Source organism: Anomalospiza imberbis, chromosome 1 (assembly GCF_031753505.1).
Source record: "Anomalospiza imberbis isolate Cuckoo-Finch-1a 21T00152 chromosome 1, ASM3175350v1, whole genome shotgun sequence".
NCBI classification, from domain to species: Eukaryota; Metazoa; Chordata; class Aves; order Passeriformes; family Viduidae; genus Anomalospiza; species Anomalospiza imberbis.
Window position 1 is genome coordinate 37,451,595 of NC_089681.1, and position 19,418 is coordinate 37,471,012.

A 19,418-nucleotide genomic window follows, 5' to 3' on the forward strand; every position below is an offset into this window, starting at 1 on the left:
GCATTAATATTTTTAAGAAATCATGAAAACTGATAAGGGGTTTCTGAGGGTAGTGTTAATGCCACAAATTAATAATTTCTTCTTCAAGCCTGCAGCTACTAAAATTTTGAATCAGTTTGCTCTCTGGAAGTATTTCTAAAGGCAAATGTTAATGGACATAATGCTTCACATAATTTTAGAGATTTATTAGAAATGTGAATTATAAGTTTCCAAGAGATGGTGAGCAGTTGCATGCTTGTTGGTCACGAAATCAGTGACATAATACTTAAAAGCAACTTTGTGCGTCATCAGGCAAAAGCTGTCTCCACAGGCTTCTGATAAACTGTAGGAAGGTATTGGGAATAGGAGGAAATCCGGCTCTTGTGAGAAGAAAGGTGAATTGGGGCAGATGCCTGCTGTCAAGTGAGCATCCATCTGCAGGTGATGTCTTCTTCAGTTTCCTCTGCAGTTTTCTGGAGCTCTCAAAAAAAATTTAGAGCCTTTAAACTCTTAGTTTGGCTTCTAACCATGGTATGATGTGCTTTGCACTTTGAGCTGGGATTCTGGACTTCCGTTTATCTAAATTAGAGGAGCTTCTTAGAAAGCACTGTGCCTCCCTAAAGCTGCCCTTTGCCCTGCCTCCCACCTTTCCTTTGTGTGAAAATTAAGTCATAGGTAGATGGACCAATAAATTCTAGGCCTGATCCCAAAATATACCTGGGAGGTAAAGAAGAATAAATTGGTGTGGGTTAAAGGATAGGCTTGATCCCAGACATTACACTGGCAAGTGTGGGGTAGTGGCTGTGTATGGAAACAGATGTGAGGTAGAACATGAGTCTAAGAGGAAACAAGAGTGGTCCCTGGCCAGCATCCTTGTACTCATCTGTGTTCCTGACTCTCAGAGGGTAATTGAAGACTCCTGTTGCTGATGAGATAAAAGTGCGTAACCGCTGGACAACATAAAGAAAAAATAATTTTGGCTATTTTTTTAATGAGAAATTTTGGCTAAATTTTGCTGAGACTGCAGAAGGAACAAGGAGAAGACATCCATGCACATGCAGCTTCACAAGAAGTCACACCAATCGGCATTTTCCAGACCCTGCCAGGATGCAGCTGCCATAAAAGCACAGACTCACCTTCATTGAGTTTGACTGGTAGGCACAGCACTTGGTGCTGTGGTGGCCTTGGGCAAACTATTCCTTTCATGGTTGTCAGATCCACTCCAATGAGAATGAAGGGAAGCTTCCTTTCTTGTAAAAATGGGGGAAATCTCAGGGTGAATGATGGCTGTAGAGAAAAAGGGGAAAACCCTCTAGGAGTTGAGAACTGTGGAAGGAGTGCAGATTTTGTCCTGGTTTTTCTTTTTTGGCTGGGTTTCATGGTGGCATCATCAGCCATGGAGTTTGCTTTGAGAAGTGTTCTTTATACACCAGTGCTGCCTGCTGAAATGTCAGCTAGCTGGAGAACCACCCACTACACCTCCTGAGACTAGACCATGCAGGACATGTGTCATGGTTTGACACTGGCGCGATGCCAGCGCCCCCATGAAAATGCACTTTTCTAAATAATTGCTGTGAGATGTGATCAGGAACAGAGCAGAGCAGGCCCAAGCTTAATAACAAAGAAAATAACTTTATTAAACTACTACTACTATAAAAGCTACAAACACTAAATCCTGGATGAAGACCTTCCAAAACACCCCTCCTCCTCCCACCTAATTTCCAAACAAACCCAACAGTGAGACACCACCCAGGATCTTGATCAAGTTGCCACCCTTCAGATAATCAAATACTCAGTCCTTCAAGGGAGACAGGAGTCTCTCCTGTGCCACAGACTCCCCAGGAAACACAATTGCCACCCTTGTGTTTCCATGTCACACATGGCAACCGCCCGGAGAAAATCTGCCATGGTGACACTCTCCTTTCCATGTCACAGTGCTCTCACCACCGTGCATGGACAGACTGCTCATAGGGCTCCTTTAAGGATGCTTTGCCATGGACCAAAAGAGACAACAGTTCAGTTTCTCATTTTGGGACTACAGTCCCCCCCATTTTCCCCCGGGGCCGAGGGTCCAAGAACAGAGATCTTCTTCTCCTCTTCTTCTTCCTCGAAGACGGAGGGCCTCTCCACACTTTCTTCAACTCTCCTCTGTTCTCTCCACTCCTCTGTTGGTAATCACTGAAACAGGTCTCTTGGCTCACCAACACACCCCCACTAAGTGCAGCTTCTGTTAGGAGAATTTGGTTCAGTCTATGGCTAACAAGAAAAGTCCAGCCACAAGCTACTCCATCATCTCCTTCCAGCTCAAGAATTTCCTCTTCCATCATCTCGGATCCCAGACTGTCTCTCTTCTACTTCAAATCAAGGAGGAGTAATATTTTACAAAGCCTTCATTTCCCAGGAAAGGGTTAAAAGTTCAGACTCCCTGGACGGCTGCAATCTCTGCCCAGCAGCCAATTCCCAAGGCCAAGGCTGGGCGCCTTCCCCCACTCCGTCTCCTCCGCCGGCAAAGTTACAGGTGCCGTCCGGACTCTCTGTCTCTTCCCTCTGGGGTGGGACGACAAAGGCATCTCCGCTTCTCTCCACCCTTCCGTCCACAGGAGCTGGCTCGGTTCCAGTCCTTCTACCCCTCAGCTCACCTCGACCAGGCCTCATGGCTCCCCCTCCCCCACCCAGCCCCATGGCTGGGCAGGGGAGGTCTGCACAGCACCTTGACCGGAACCAAAGAGAGCGAGCTCTTGGGAGTTCTTGCTTTTAACCCCCTGTGTTCTCAGAGGCGTATCCCTATCTTCAGTGGTCACTTTAGGTGCCAATATCCAAACTTGACCACTGATTGGTTTGACCTAACTTCCTGAAAGAATTCACTTCGATGTCAAACCACGACAACATGTTTGGAAGTGTTCATGTGCACGTTTATTTATGAAACTGTAGCTTCCATTGTAAGCACATGTATGTGTGTGTATTTATCTCTTTAGAATGCTACACATAAAAAACTATTTTAAAAACAAAAGCAATTCAAAATGAATGGTAGAACTTCTAATTAAAGTTAATATGATTCAGTATGAAGACTATATGCCTAGCATCAGTTCACCATCCCTGTTGGTATTTGTATGATTTCTTTTTTCCCTTTGCTTAATGAATTTGTGTTAAAGTCATATTTTTTCCTTTTCCCCCATTATTCATTTTACAGCCAGCCCCAGGTCATTTATATCAAACCTGTTCGAGACTTGCTCTGAAGACACTTTCTCATGAGCCTTTCTCTTACAGTACTTGTTAGAATGCTTCAGATGTATTAAAGAATTTATCTTTCAATCCCTTTGCATATGCCTTCTCCCGTCTATCATGTGAGAATTCCTCTCTGATCACAGATTATCTGTAGGATGCCAAGTATAAGAAAAAGACACAGCAATCAGCCATGCCAGGGAGAGACCTTTCATATGGACCTACAATGCATGTAGTCCTTGTCCAGGAGGACGTGTTACACTTTAACTTAGCCTTGCTTGCAAATTAAAAACCCAGCACTGACTTGGTAGTCAGATCACCTCTTAAGTCTTCTCCCTGATTTGCTGGGATAATTACTTCTAATGAAAGGTTTGCTTTTCAGAGCTGGGTAATTTTTTGTGATTCTCCCATTCAGTATCTTCAAATGCTTCATACCAGTGTTCTTCCCATGCTGTTTACAGAGACAGTGGCAGCTTTTTTCTTCTGCTTGGCCTTCTCCAGAGCCTGCCATTTTGATCCAAAGAGGCCTTCCCCTCCCCAAATATCAGAGAAACAACTGAAGATGGGGTAAAAGAAGGGAAATATTAGATAAACTTGGAAAGAACTTGTCCTATAAAGTACACAGTGAACTTTTTAAGCCTTGAATAAAAAATAAAAGTAAAGTATAAAGATAACAGAGCAAAAACAGCATAAAGAAACTTCCTTAAGTGTCCTTTTCACTAGCCGGGATGTGGTTGGAAATGTTCCTTTTCTATTTCCATCTCAACTTGCTTGTGTTGGAAGTGATCCATTTTGGGCTGTGCAACACCAGCTGACTAACCCATTGCCAACTCCCAAATCAGTGATCAGAAACCACATCCAGCCAGCCTTATTCTCTGAGACTGCTTCTCTCCTGCACCTTTCCCACCAGTGACAGGGAATTGGCTGCTTGTCCTTGGACAGCAAACCTTATCCAAAACCCTGGCTGTTCACCACATTCCCTGTGTTGGGTTACCTTCCCACCCCTACCACATCTCCTGAGATGGAAGATGGTAAAGAAATAAAGTTAAAGCACAAACTCCATTCTTTTATAAAGTAAAGCACTTGAGAAGGCCGGAGCTTCAAGTGCATAAGCAGCTCCAGTGCTTTTTATTAAAGGTGATGTTTGTGTCTGAGATGGAGACAAAAGCAACATGATCTTACATAGACATAAACTCTTTTCCTCCCTTAGGCTTTAGTATAAATATATACTACAAACTGCTTTCTGAAATGCCTCCCATGTAAACATCTGACAATGGTGATCATGAAAGAGATGAAAGCTATGATAAGTCAGTGAACACATACAGCTGAATATGATACACCATATCAGCAATATTTTAAACAGCAGGTGTAAAACAGTTCTAGAAAATGTGTGTTTAGCCTCATGTTGTGAAGATACCAGGGTTTTTCTTTTTGGTCCGCTATAGGTCTGTACAAAGTGAGTTTCATTATCTTGGATCATAAGTTGACAATGGCTTGGTCTCTTTAACTGGGTAATCATACATGTAGCCAAGCAAAAAGAAAAAAAAATGCAAACCAAAGGTAGTTGAAAGATTTATTCATGGCTTAGAAACATGTAGTAGTTAATACAGATAAGAAGATGTTTACTCAAGAGAAAAATAAAAAAACAAACACACAAAAATCTAAGAGCTGTGTGCTTTTGGCAGGGAAGCTGCTAATGATTACCAAGTGCACGAGTCTCAGTGTGATATTATAGGCTGTGATTAAGTGGATGTGCTGCAGCATTTTGAATCTTCAGATTTTATATTTTGACCACCCCAGTTCCACACAATTTAAAATGGAATCCTAGAAAGACATGAGGCCAGAGTATCTCAAAATACCTGTGACTAGGGTAATGAATTAAAAAAAGTTCTTGCAGAGCCAAAGAATCTGTTTTCAACAGGACCCAAAGTATCAGGCCTTCAGATGATGATGCGATGGTGCAAAACTTTTACAGGTGTCCTGTAAAGATGTGTTAATTGCATTATATTATCCAACCACTAGATGTCTGCATACTATAGCTTCAGACAGGGTTTGTTCCCCAACATAAAAAGCAAACAAAGAAAATGTGTATGTGCAGATGTCTCTCTCTGTATCATAATTTGGCATCTTTTTTTCTGACCTATGTCCCTTGTCCAAGGAGGGATCTGTGAGCAAAGAGACACTCTGCAAGAAAAATTACATGTTTGAAAATGACTGGTTTCTTTTAAAGTTGGAAAGTAAACAATAGATTGGGCCAAATGTCAAGATCACATCTATTCAGATAAAATTCACAAATACCAGAAATTAAATACAGCAGGGCCACCAGTGATTTTAGGAGCACCATAAGTCCCAGTGCTGTTTTGACTTCAGGAATTCCCACAGGTTTTTGTTGCTTCTTATTTGCAATATGGAGCATCATCTGTTTGATTTCAGTGGAATCAGAGCTGTTAGGAAGTGGAAGGTGAGCTGAGAGCACTGTGAGCCCACAGATACTCCCCTAAGTGCTTGCTTTGTAGTAACAGTGTTAAAACAAGGACACATCTTTCCTGAACTGTAGAACAGCCCAGACTAAGTGTGCTCTGCATGAGCAGTTGTATACAGACTTGTTTGGCATAAACACTTTTCTCACAGGGTTTCCCAAAGGCACAGTGATCAGCAGCCCTTCCTAGGTGCTTGCTGTGCTGAAATGCCAAGAAGAGGATGGAGAAAAAAAAATCCTGTGCTTTCAGGGCCTTTGCTACTGCCTGGAAAGCATATACTGCTTGAGTTTAGATACCCACCTTCAGAAGTCCCTCTTATCTGCATTCATGGGAATAACTGAAGGCTGTGAAGTTTTGTAAAAACTACTGGTTTACACAAGGCAGTACCTGCAGTGTCTCAAGTGTCCACCACTGCAGAGGCAGATTAACTGGGTCCTATAACCCTTGAATTGGAACACTTCCTCCTCTCTCCAAAGGCCTCCTCACATCTTTAGCAGGTTGCTTTTATTTGTTGCTCCAAAATACAGCTTCCTCTTGCTTCTCCTGATCTGCCACCTTCCCTTGCTGTTGTGAATTCTTTCCCAAACACATTTAGTAGTGGGTGGCTGCAGACCATAGAGATTTTTTGTGTGCTACTTGATATCACCCTTTCCCAAAGTTTTAAATGGTGCTCAAGACTTCCCATGCTTTTTTATATCTCTTGGCTAGTTAATAAATTAACAGTTCCTAAATTCAGTTTCTCATTAACAAAATTGAATCTAATATTAAGGATGCATTCTCATTTTAGAGTTGATTACCATCATTGTGGTTAGTGTTGCATCACAATTAACTTTGTTTTTAATCACTAAAAGGCTAACAAGCTCATTTCACAGCACTTTCATTTGGGTTCATAAAAGCAAAACAGGAAGGTTCAATAGGTGTCCTGTGTTTACAAACTGCAGAAAGTTTCTTTCACTGTCCTTAATAGTGAGGGTCAAATTTGTGAAGCTTAGGGACAGATTGATGAGGAAATTTTTCTCTTTTTAAGAAGTGGAGGAATCGATAAAATGTCATTGCTACTTCTTTTTGAATTAGAGCAGAATCCTTTTGCTGTTTAAGGGAATGCTAAACTGTGCAGTTCTTCACTGTAATTTTTTTTTTAATTCACAAAGCCCTTGAAATTATTTTGTGAATATTATTTGTCTTGAGACAAATGTGTGCTCAGTCTTAGGGTCTCAAAAGTAAGGATACAATGAAGCCCTTGGAAGATTGGTCTTCGTTCCATGTACAAGAAAAGGAATTGCCCTCCTTGACATTTTTAGAACTTTTCTGAATTGCAATGAAGTTTTAATTAAGTTAGAATATGCTAAGTTACTGAGATTTTAAATTCCAATCAGTTTTAGTAATGTTTCTTAGGGCTTCTGTTATACTAGCTAAATTTCTCTTTTCATTGAGCCTCCATCTCATATATAGACCAATCTGCATTCTACATTTGTTTTGTTGTGTAATTGTTTTTATTTCTCAGAGAGAGAGAAAAGAAAAAGGAATGCTTTTTGAGAAAGTATCTGTCAGTTGTCCTGTAAATGAAAACAGTGATAATATGTGGTTACATTACCAGATCTTAATAGGAGGGACTTTGTGATCTTGAACACACACCTCCTCTTGCTAATTAGCCAGTTAAAAAAGAGCAATCTGGTATTAATTTGGGAATATTTTCATATAAAAAGAAATTTGGCTGGGCATAGATGAGATTGATTTTACTTTTTTTTTTTCTTTTTTCTTCTTTTTTTTTTTTTTTTTTAATAATGCTTCTTTCCTACCAATTTCTAAGAAGAACCAAAATATATTCAGTTTTGGGCAACAAGAGACCAGGTGAAGAAACATCCCTCTTCCCCTCAATTTCCTGTTCCTTTCCCCTGGTAACCAGAAGAATGAGAGAAAATAATCAAACCATGGTGTCCTTTCCAGCAAAAAATTCCAGCTGACATTTTAGCTGTAGTGGATATCTACATGCAGGGATAGGACTGTTGTCACCCAAATCAAAGAAGTTGCACCTGTAAAAGGAAAACATTTGGCTAGAGCAAGGAAAAAATTAGAGTCAAAAGCACTCAAGGGCTTTTCAATTGGTAATTTAATGAGATCATGTGGGGGTTTATATCTTCTTGTCTTTCATTAGATTTTAATTAGATTTTTTCCTCTTCTCCAGACAGAGTCCTGCCATTTTGCTGTTACATTCTTCTTGTTTGTACCCAGCAGCACAGCCTTGTCTTCAGAGCTGTGGCACAAATACACTCAAGTCTGTGCAATCCAGACTGCACCACCACAGTGACTGGCAATTAGTTATGATCAACCAACATTAAAGTGGAAAGGTTCACTCTATTAGGCTTGGTCTCTATAAAAGAGACCACAGAAATTCACCCAGTAATTCCCTCATCAAATGGAGAAGCTTGCATTGACCTTCTGCCTTATCTTGAGTTGCCTTTTATCTGGATTCTCTGTGCTTTACACCTGGCACTAGGTGTAACCATATTTGGACTACCTGCAGCGTGGTTTTCAGATATTTTGTTTCACATGCTATGTTTATTTATTTATTTATTTCCCTTTCAAGTCACATCTCTTTTTTTTTTTTTTTTTTTTTTTTTTTGCTCATCAGCTTTCATCCAGCTTTTCAGCTTTTCTACTTTTTACTCTTCTCCTAGATTCTTTCTGTCACATACCATTTCTGTCAACAGGCCTCACGCGGGCTGTGCTTCCACTGTGTAAGATCTGTGTGCTCCTGGATCAGCCTGTGGTACAAATCCAATCTGAATGAGGCACGGGCATATTTCTGATGAATTAGCCAGAGTACAGTATATGGATATATGCCAGGCTTTATCCCAGCTATGGGTAAACAGAGGATGTGTATTCGGCATAAAATTAGAGTGGGCAGGATGAGCTAAAAACTGATCTGTCAAGACAGATTGAAGTTGTACTAAGAATTCAAAATATTTGGAACAAATTTGAACTGACAGACTGAAGTTGTTTTAGTGCTTTGTGTCATATGGCCACAGGGTTTTTGATCTTGTAATAGGCATCTTAAAACAGGTTTACCATCTTGTCTACTTACAGCCTCAGTAACACTAATGTCAGCAAAGTAATGAACTTCCTGCTATTAAGACCAGAAAGAGTCCTTTGGGTAATTTCACCTGATCCTTGAGTGACCTAGACAATAAAACTTCCTTAATTAATCCACAATGTGTTCAATATCCTTCTGTCATTCTGTAATATCAAGGCCCCATGGCAGAAAATACATGAAGCATCCAGTAATACAATATTGTTTGGACAATACAGTCAACGCATCATCTGGGAAGCACCTGTCTGAGATTTGAACATGGAGTCACATTTTCACACAGAACCTTGGCAAACCTCTAAGCTTAGAAACAGCCACCCTCAGCCTGGGTCTTGGCTCGACTCCCTGAGGAGTAAGGCACCAGCCATGGATAAGACACAGCTGTGGCTGGTGGTTGCCACACTGGCTAACTCCACTGCCTGCTGCTTGCCAGCTGAAATCAGCATTTGGCCACTGGAGTCAGAGCATGCTTGAGAAGGGTTTACAGGCTTGGCACATCCAGGGCTTTTGCCTCTGACAGACACAGGATGGAGATGTGATCTAAGAGAGCACCACGGGCCCCTACAGCGGCAAAAGAGAGCTACCTAAGGAAAAACTCCTCCATTCCCACCAGGGGAAATCCAGTACTGAACTCTGAACTTTATGAGATGAAAGTTTTTCCTGTTCATTTGTGTACCTGCAGATCAGGTGTACAATTAGGGGGGAGAATTGAGTGAGAAAATAAGAAGGAACACAGATGCACAAATTTATGGAAATAAATCCAGAATCTTTCCTGACACTGAAATCAGATGACAGGTCTTAAGTGAAGAGCCAAACAAGACTGCTTCCAACAGGGACACAAGAATCTCCTTGTGGACGAACTGAGAGTAACAAAGATTTTTTACTTTAAAAAGTTTTTAATAAATAGATAATATCTATTTAATAAATAGATAATATGGAGGACTAAAGACATAGAGCATATGGACTTCTTGGGGAAAATGTTTATCACTTTCTACCCACTCCATTACATAAGATTCAGTGTATCTCACGTTAGAATGATTTGATTTGGCCAAAGAGTTTACGCTTTTCTCCAAAAATGACGAAGTCACGTTTTTGATCTAGTAAACAACCTACCTTTGTGCACGTTCAAATATCACCTCCCAGAAATAAGTTTCCTGTGTTTTTTCACTCCTGTTAGTCCTTCAGCTCCAGCTACAAGAAAAATGTGTCTGGTCTCTTTTCCTGTCTCACAGATCTCCAGAATGTGTGGTTTTTATGCAAAAGATAACTTTTTTTTGGATGTTTTTTAGGTACTGGACAATCAGTAGGGATGCTCCAAATATTTAATTTCTTCAAAGCTCTGTTAAGGATCTTTCCCCTACATACCACTTCAGCCAAGTCACCTCTGAGCAGCAGGAGATGGCCTGGAAGTTATTAATTGCCTGCTTATCATGTTTGTTGTATACTTGCACAAGTTTCCCTCTAGCCAGGGCTGTAGTAAGATATCCTAGTACTCAGAGTAACTAATAGTTTACCCTTTTAATAATGCAATTTGAATAAGTATAGAATCATAGAATGGCTTGGGTTGGAAGGGACCTTAAAGGTTATCTTGTTCCAACTCCCCTGCCACAAGCAGCGACACCTTTCACTAGACCACATGGTTCAGGGCCCATCCAGCCTGGCTTTAAACATTTACAAGGGTGGGACATCTACAACTTCCCTGGGCAACCTGTTCCAGTGCCTCACCACCCTTACAGTGAAAAATTTCTGCCTAATATCTAATCTCAATCTACTCTCAGTTTAAAGCCATTATGCCTTGTTCTATCACTACATGCTCTTGTAAATAGTCTCTCTCCATCTCTTATAGGCTTCCTTCAGGAAATGGAAGATGCAATTAGGTCATCCTGAAGTCTTCTCTTCAGGCTAATTAATTCCAACTCTCTTAGCCTTTCCATGCAGGAGAGGTGCTCCATCCCTCTGATCATTTTGTTGGCCTCTTCTGGACTTGCTCCAACAGGTCATTGTCCTTCCTGTGCTGGGGACCCCAGATCTGGAATCAGTACTCAAGGTGAGGTTTCACAAAGATGGAGTATAGAGACAGAATCACCTCACTTCACCCACTGGCTGGCCATGCTGATTTTGATGCTGTCCAGCATACAACTGGCTTTGATATTTTTTCAAATACTTAAATTCTCAAATAAATAATTCAGTATTAGAGTTGCAGGCACTAAATATTGATTATTCACAGAAAGTTACTACAAAATGGAATTAGTTCTGCCTAACTGTGTTGTCAGTCTCTTAAAAACAGAACGGATGGTATGGCTGGGCATACCAAGCATACTATGCTTTGGAAAAAACAGAAAACCTCCCGATCAGAGAAGGAGCGATTTACGCATGTTCCTCAAATGATCATGTGATAGCCAATTTCAAATTAAAAATTATTTCACACCTACTTCTTAGCTCTTTCTTCATTCCTTGTGTACATTATTAATCCATAAGTGACATCAAGCAGCTCACTGGCTTCTAGTGGTGAGGAGGAGTTTTTCGTGAGCAGTCTGGGAAGAAGAAACAGAGAGCGAGGTGAGGGGACCTCATGGTGCTGGTTCTCAAAGGGCAGGCACTCCTATTCAGTCAGGCTCATCCATCCTAGTGGAAACTCCTTCAATTGTCCTGTATTAAACACAGAGAGTCACCTGTACCTTCCTCCTTGGCAAGGGGTTTTACCACCTGGTCTGAGTGCCAGCGCTTCAAAAGGGCTGCTGCAGTTTCCTTGGGCATGGGAAAAAAACCCCCACACCCAACCTCTTCCAGAATTTTGCTTCTGCTCCATAAAAAAAAAGGCTTGAGGTGACAGGATGGCATGGAGGGGTGAAAAAGAAGATGATCGTACCATGATCCCTCTGAACTCTTGTGGTGAACGGCTCTGTGACCCCATCCTGGGACAGCCCAGCCTGGGATGAAGGTGTCCTGCTCTTCAGCAGCTCCTCCTGAGCTCTCTTGCCCACTGTGTTTCCTCTGCCTAAACAGGGAAAAAGCAGCTCTAATACACAAAGGCAGAAACTGGAGTCAGTTTTTTTGCACACCCGACTGATGTTTCCAAGTGTTGCCACCAGAGGATGTACCAAGCACATTTTTTGCTGTATCAACACATAAACACAAACAGATTAAAATAGCCAGATTTACCAGCAGAGGTAGTATAACTTCTATATCAACAAAGGAAGTGTCAGTGTAAACATCAGTTCTTGAAAAAGAGAACAGAGAGAGGGGTAAGGAAGTTACACACTGTATTTTCTGATGCAATTATCCCAGCTCTGTAGTATTAACATATTAAATGGTAAATGCATTTCTGACTTCTTTAATGCATTGCTAATACTGGCAATGTCTAGCCTAGGCCTCTTCCAGTATTTAACAGAGTTTCTGTCAAGGACAGCAGCCATTTTGATGTTTGAATGTTTTTCATTGCAGTAATTAATCTTCTAGATCTGGGGTAGTCAGCAATTTAGACACCAGACAGAACAGAGTGCTCAAAGAGACAATGGCTACTGGAGTGAGGCACTGCCTCAAAAGCCATTTGAAAAATGGTTGTTATAAAAAAGAATAGTAAGAGGATCAACTGTACATAATTAGACAGCATTTAAAACTGGTATTTAAAATGTAATCTTCTCAAAGACAATTGTCAAAGATTTCTTAGTAGTTACACTCTGTGTCAACAAGAAAGTATACACTTTTAACTGAAAAAAACCAAGTTGATCTCACCCTGGCATTTCCCCCCTAACTACAGGCACTGACTACTTCTAGGAGGCCACAGATATACTTCAAAATGTACATTCTAAAAGTGTTTAATGTTGTGAAACATTCAGGAATACTCACCCTACATTAACTGTTTTTAGACTTCATTAATGGTCTGACTCTGACCATTCAGTGCCCGATTCAGTGACAAAACACCCAATTTAGTGGAAGAGAATCAAGCCTTGAAAAATAGATATTAAAATTATTTGCCATCATACTCTGAAATAACGATAACACGTTACAGGAGTTTTATCTTTCGTGGATAAAACTGAGTTATTTAGTCCTGGCCACATCCTGGAACCAGCTCATTTATGTCTCTGTGTTTGTTTAAGCACCAAATCTCAAGAAATAACTCAGGAGTTATTAACTTTCTAAAACAGCCTGTTTACTCAGCACATGACCCCTCTGTATTATGATAAACAAACATGAAAACAGATGGATTAAGGAAAGATTCACTGCTCTCTGTTGAAGGCTTCTGAAAAGAATTATTCTGGATATGTGGTAAATTGCAGTTATTGTTTATTTGAATGGGGCTTGTCAGTATAAAAATTAGCAGAATAATTTCCCTTCAGTTACAGTGTTTGCAACATATTCAATTGCTGCATTAGAGAGCAGTGGATGAACAGATTCATCTTCAATCTTGTAAATATGATAATGTATTTTCAGCTGTCAGTGTACTAGGGTTAATTTTTTGACCAATCATACACCTTTTTCATTTATTATTACTATCACTAGTCACTTAATCTTGTCCATTTGAACTCCACTTGCAAGTGCTTGGAAGCTTGAATGTTGTAGAAAATTGGTTTATTGATCATCCAAATATAAACAAGTACTTTTTATTTCTTCCTAACGGCAAAAAAGCAAATTCTGCGGAGTTTTTCATACTCTGGTATTCTCATGGCCAATGTTAAGTATCTGTCCATGACTGATGAAGCCCTGGCAGACCTGTAACACATCAGGTGCCTGGTCACTTCTTCTGAAAGTGGGAAGTCATTCCTCCCCCATCTCTGTGAAAACAAACAGGGAATTTGTAGCCCTTGGCAGCCCAAGTCCCTGCTCACACTTTGGCCCATGCAGTACACAACCCACCATCTGAAGTTTCTCACAATACTTTCTTCGAAATCTCTTAGTTCTAAGAAGTTAGGATACAACATTCCTACTCTTGACTACCTTTGCATTTTCTGTTTCCTTTATATCAATAGCACTAAAGAAAAACAAAAACACCATAGAAATATTATACACAACTGAACAGACAAAACCCAATCAACATCTAAGGCATAGAGGAATAGTTCAAATAAATATTAGTGTATTTTTTTGTTAGAGCCTGACTGCCTGACTCCTCAGAGCCCATTCACTCACCATCTCCAGCATGCTGGTGTAGGAAGGAAGACATCCTCTGGATACAGGTTCCTCTGAACCCAGCTGTACTCCAAGGCAGTCATTGCAGCTAGAAACTCTAGGTAAACAGACACCAGAGGCTCCACAGAGCAGACTGGAGAAGAAGTTGCATCTAAGAGCTTTTTTTTTTATGAAGAGGCTGGAGACCCAGGCATGCCTGGTCTACTCAAGCCATTCCTTGTGATGAAGTCATTGCTGCTACCATGGACCCAGCTGTGCAGTCCCACACCTCTGGAGTCTGCACCTGAGCCTCAAAGAAGCACAACCTCCTGAGGAGCCTTCAAGCAGGGGTCAGGATTCTTACAGCCCTCTATTCTCTCCTGCTGATCTGTCCCTACACCCAAAATAGGATCCAATTCCCTGTCCTCAGGAGCACCTGGCACAGACAGTCTTTTGCCTTTTTGGTTTTAGCACGTTGTCTGCCATCACCTGTGACATCAGATGTTGTCACTTGTGCAGGTGAAGTGTGGGCAACCCCCCCAGGATGCAACAGGAAGGACAATGCCTGAAAAACTCCATTACTCAGTGAACAGTGCCAGATAGAGCTGGTTAGAGCAGCCTTTAATCCTGGCAACACTCTTAGCTCTGGTATTTGCACACATGCCTCTAAAACTGAATTTTTTTCACAGCTGTAATGTCAGAAATCTCAAAGGCATTTTTGATTAGCTTGTTGTGGGAGATTTCAGCTGATGGTCTTCTTCTCTGTAGTGGACAAATCTGGAGCCAATTTCTGGGGTGTAACTCCATCCAAAACCTCATTGTAGCTACTAGGGCTTCTGAGACTTCTCAGATGGGTGGCTGACAGGAAGCTGCCTGGTTACATGAGTTTTAACACGTCTTTCAGCTAACTCTGAGACTCAAATGCAACATCTGCTAGAACACACAAAGACCTCATGTGGATTTATGATATTTGCTTCAGCATTTTGGAGCCATAAACCAATGAATGGACTACAATGAGATAAATACAGTATTTCTTGTCTGTCAAAGGCAATTCTGTCCCAATACTTTTCAATGCATTATTTAATTGAAAGCAGTTCCCATTTTGCTCAACCTAGCAATTTAAAAGTTTAAAAGATAAGCTACATTTCTTTGTTTGACTATACTGTCAAATGCATTTGAAAATGAAATTCTCAATCACGATAATGTTAAGACTGTTCTTTCTGTTTGTGGGTTTAAAATGTTAAACCTAATAATACTCCTTTTTTGAAACTAGGCCAATGCTACTTCACTTGAAGTCCATGGGAATTTTGCCAATAACTTAAATGAAAGTAAAGTTGGGGACTATATATTAGCTTTAGGACTCCACAGGAGCCCAGTACTTTCACTTTGAGAAAATTAAATATTTCCAACTGCACTGATCTCTCTGACTTTAAATTGCTGCCACATCTCCAAAAATGCATTAAAATGAACACGACAAAGAGGGAAATATTTTGTTATATTGCTGCCAGATTCTAAAGTTTTAAAGGAACAATACACCCTTGCCTTTTTTTTTTCCTTCCCCCCTCCCAAACATTTGCGTTTCTCGAAGACATGAGACACAGTACCAATCCTCCAGGCAATTCCCCACACAAGGAGAACTGTGAAGCACAGGTAATGTCTGCAAGTCTTCAACAAGCCTGTGCACAGTCTGGGAGCCCACCTACACACAGTAAATGAGTAGCTATATCTGCTGTAGAGACTCCAAAGGTTTTTTGAAGACCATTGTCTTTTAAAAGATTATTTAAAATATCAATATGTTTTTCTAGTACTCATCTGTCTTGTTTTGTCACAATAGCTCAAAACAGACGATAAGAAAATTTTAAACATTTTGTGGCCAATTCTCACCAAATTGATTAAATAAGGTTCTTTTCAGTTATTATGAAATCCTGATAAACTCAGTAGGCAGATGAAAGGCAGACCAGATAAGTTTAACCTGATGTAGAGAATGAATAGTCCTTTCAGGACTCAGTCTTTAGAACGAGTATTTGATATATCTCACAGAAAATATTTTTTGCATTTGGACCAGTACTCTATGAACCCCAAGTTATTGCAACCAATTATGGCCTGAGAATACAAGTAAAATGAAGAAAAACAAGAAAGACACAGGACAAAACTCACTACCCTACTTACACATCAAATTTGAGATGCCAGTCTCCCCATACACCAAATTAATCACCTGGTTTTGAAGAAACTTCCTTCCTCTCCTCATTTGGTGATCTGGTATCTCAGAGGCGAGCATTGCAGCTCAGCTACAAGTCAGGTGGCTCAGCGACACAGAGTCACTATTCCTGCTTGCCTGATTTCCACCTGCATACCAGCACACCTTCCAGGCTCAAGCTAGAGGGTTTATCTGTAAAGGAATTCAGAAAAGGTGTGAATACACTTCTGAAATCATAGAATCATGGAATGTATTAGCTGAAAGGGACCTTTAAAATTAAATTAGGTCAACACATAAATATAATAAAAATATCATATTTTACCCATGATTTCTTTTTGGTACATCATTTAAGCACAGAGGAATACTAAGAGTCATGTTGCTGTGGCATACTAGAAGTCATGGTCTGTCTCCTTCTGCCCAGCAATTTTGAGGAACTAGTTTATCCACCCCTTGAAAAAAATCCCAGTATTTTACAAGTAACTGAATAGCTCTGCATGCTTTGCAGGGAATCACGCAGAATTCATCCTCTCCTTCCCTCTGCTGAGTTCAGTATGTAGAGCCTGATTTAGAGATTCAGAATATCTGCAAGATCCAACAGACTCTGAGCACTTTTAAACAGCAATGCTTCCTGAAAACCAAAATGTCTGCATGAGTTTTTTCCCCAGCAGGATGTTCATTTGCAAGTTCAAACTGAAGCATATTAAAAGTGTGTTATTATGTCTTTCTATGAATTATATGTATGTGGCAATCATTCCTTCCCACTCTGGATGGCTAATGACAGATTCGTTTTATTTATCTGAGAAAGATGGAGGTTGGGGTACAATGTAGTGGTTAAATAATTGCCAAGTCACCATAAAGACATTACTCCGTCTAATGTGCACAATCTCACATTCAGTCAACTGATGATACAAGCCAAGCAGAACTAATCAAAACATTGAAGGTGGATGCTTGCTGCCAGCATCTCTCCCGCATTTACCAGACAAGCTATTTACAAACCTAGAATGTGAGCTACTTAACTGTGAGGGAATTGAGTTTTGAAAGTAAAATGTAGCTAAAATTAAATAAAAATGTTCACTTAGAAGAGCTGGAGAGTTGCAGGCTGGCTGCAGATTAGATTTTCAGTAGTCATATCATTCACCAGTTATGATATCTTCACTTTTAGGCTTTCACTGACCTTCTGAAACCATTGTTTCATGGAAATGGATGTTATCACTAGATTTCCCAAAGTCTTAGGAAACACAGCTGAAAATAAGCTCCAGAGATCATCTTTTCAACTCCTCAAAGGGATCAACTTTCTTAAACCTTTCCTAAGGGAAGTTTATGCAGCCTGTTATCACTTTTCTAATACTGTTGCCCAAGACCATGTGAGCTGATGCAATTATCTTCTGCTGATTCCTCCAAACTGGCATTGGAGCTTATCCTGTTAGGTGATCTAGTATTTCAAGTGTACAAACATGTTTTTTTTTTCCTCTGCATTATATCATGACCAAAGGGAAAAAAAGGGAAAAGGAAATCAATTAGTAAAACTCACCAAATTACATGGAGGATTATCAGTCTTAGTTAGATCTATTGACCTATTTTGCTTTTAGCAACAACCTATTGCCCTTTCATTTTGAGCAGCAAAGTACTGATCCCTTGGTTTGTTGCCACCAGGTGCCAGCCAGGCTGCTTGATAACTTCTACCCCCCTCAGCAGGGGCAGAAAAAGTCCATAGCATGAGATAAGGAGAGGGAGATCACTCCTCATTTACTGTCTTGGCAAAACATACTTGACTTTGCAAAATAATATGATTTATTAACAAGTAATAACAGAAGAGGATAAAACCAAAACTAAGCCCACTTTGCACCTGTGCCCCCCTTCTTCCCCTACCATCTTCCCAGTCCCAGCTTCGCACACAATTCTTCTGCCTCTTTCTGCCCCCTGAGTGGCACTGGAGGATTGAGAATGGGGGTTGCCATCACTTCAAAAGTCATCTTCTTCTTTGCTGCTCCTTCATATACCCTTCCCCTCCAACATGGGGGCCCTTCCATAGGATAGAGTCTAATCACCAATGGGATACAGTCTTCCACCAGGTTCTCCAATACGGTTCCATTCCATGTGCTGCTATCCTTCAAGAACCACTCTGGAATGAGTCCTTTCTACTGGGTAAGATCTCTCATTTATGAGAGTAAATGGGGCAAATAAAATGGGTAAATGGGCAAAAAGTTAAAATGGGGTATGAATAAAGTAGTCCAAGCTATGACTTGATTACTAGAAAACCTGAATAACAACATACCCATGAAAATACCAAAGTTTTAATATTCATAAAAATACGGACATTTCTATACCAAAGTCTTTCGGTATCTTAAAATATGAATAGTAGAAAAGACTTTTAAAAAATTGCATGTGTATACATCATGCACATTAAAATCACTGTTTTAAAATTGAATATTATGTGCTTATGTGTTTAATTGTAATGAATGGACCCAGAACCACTACTTAGTAGACTTAACTTCAGAATCTTCTAATTTCTGAGTATTTGAAATGGAATTTAATATTCTGTTGTCTTATTTTTTATCCAGTAATATCTATTTCTAGTAATGGCCAATATTTAAGTATGCTCTTTAATGCTAAGAGTTAGGAAAAAAGCTTTATCTAGTTGAAAAAAATGTCAAGAAAAATGGATGTGGAATGTATATACAGCATTTTTCTAATATCACCCCATATATAGGCTTCATAAAGCTGCTAACAATTTGTGTATAAATCTTGACATTTAGTTTCATTATTTGTTTGCTTTTTATTTATATTCCTCAGCGAGCTTATAGATGCTCTCTAGTGAGTACTTTAATCAGCTTTCTTCCTAACCTGTAAATGCTATTTTCGATTCTCCTAGACAAAGCATCTTCATCTGATATCAGCCTTCTCATATCAGTAATTCTATTTCCTTCTGTGAAAGCTCTGATGATCTGACAGCCTGGTAGCTACCACGATTATCTGACACACACTATATCTGTACTGCTACTTCATTGCTTCCCACCATTAAACAGAGGGGAAAGTGATGTCAGGAGACAAGAGGATGAGAGAATTATTTTGCATTAATAAAGCCCATAGCCATGACTGACTGATAAGGAACTAAGTGGTGATCGTGGAAGTACAGCTTCACTCTCTTGATGGATGGAAAAACGAAGGTATGTCTAAAAGTCATCACAGGCACTGCAATGGGCCTTAATCAGGCATATCAGTACCTGATAAGTGAATGGCTTAGTGAAATGCTGAGTGAGGAATCTAAATTGTCAACATGTGCCTTGTTAATTTCACTGCATGGTGACAAGCAGTTCAGAAAGACCAGCACTGAAAGACCCTATTT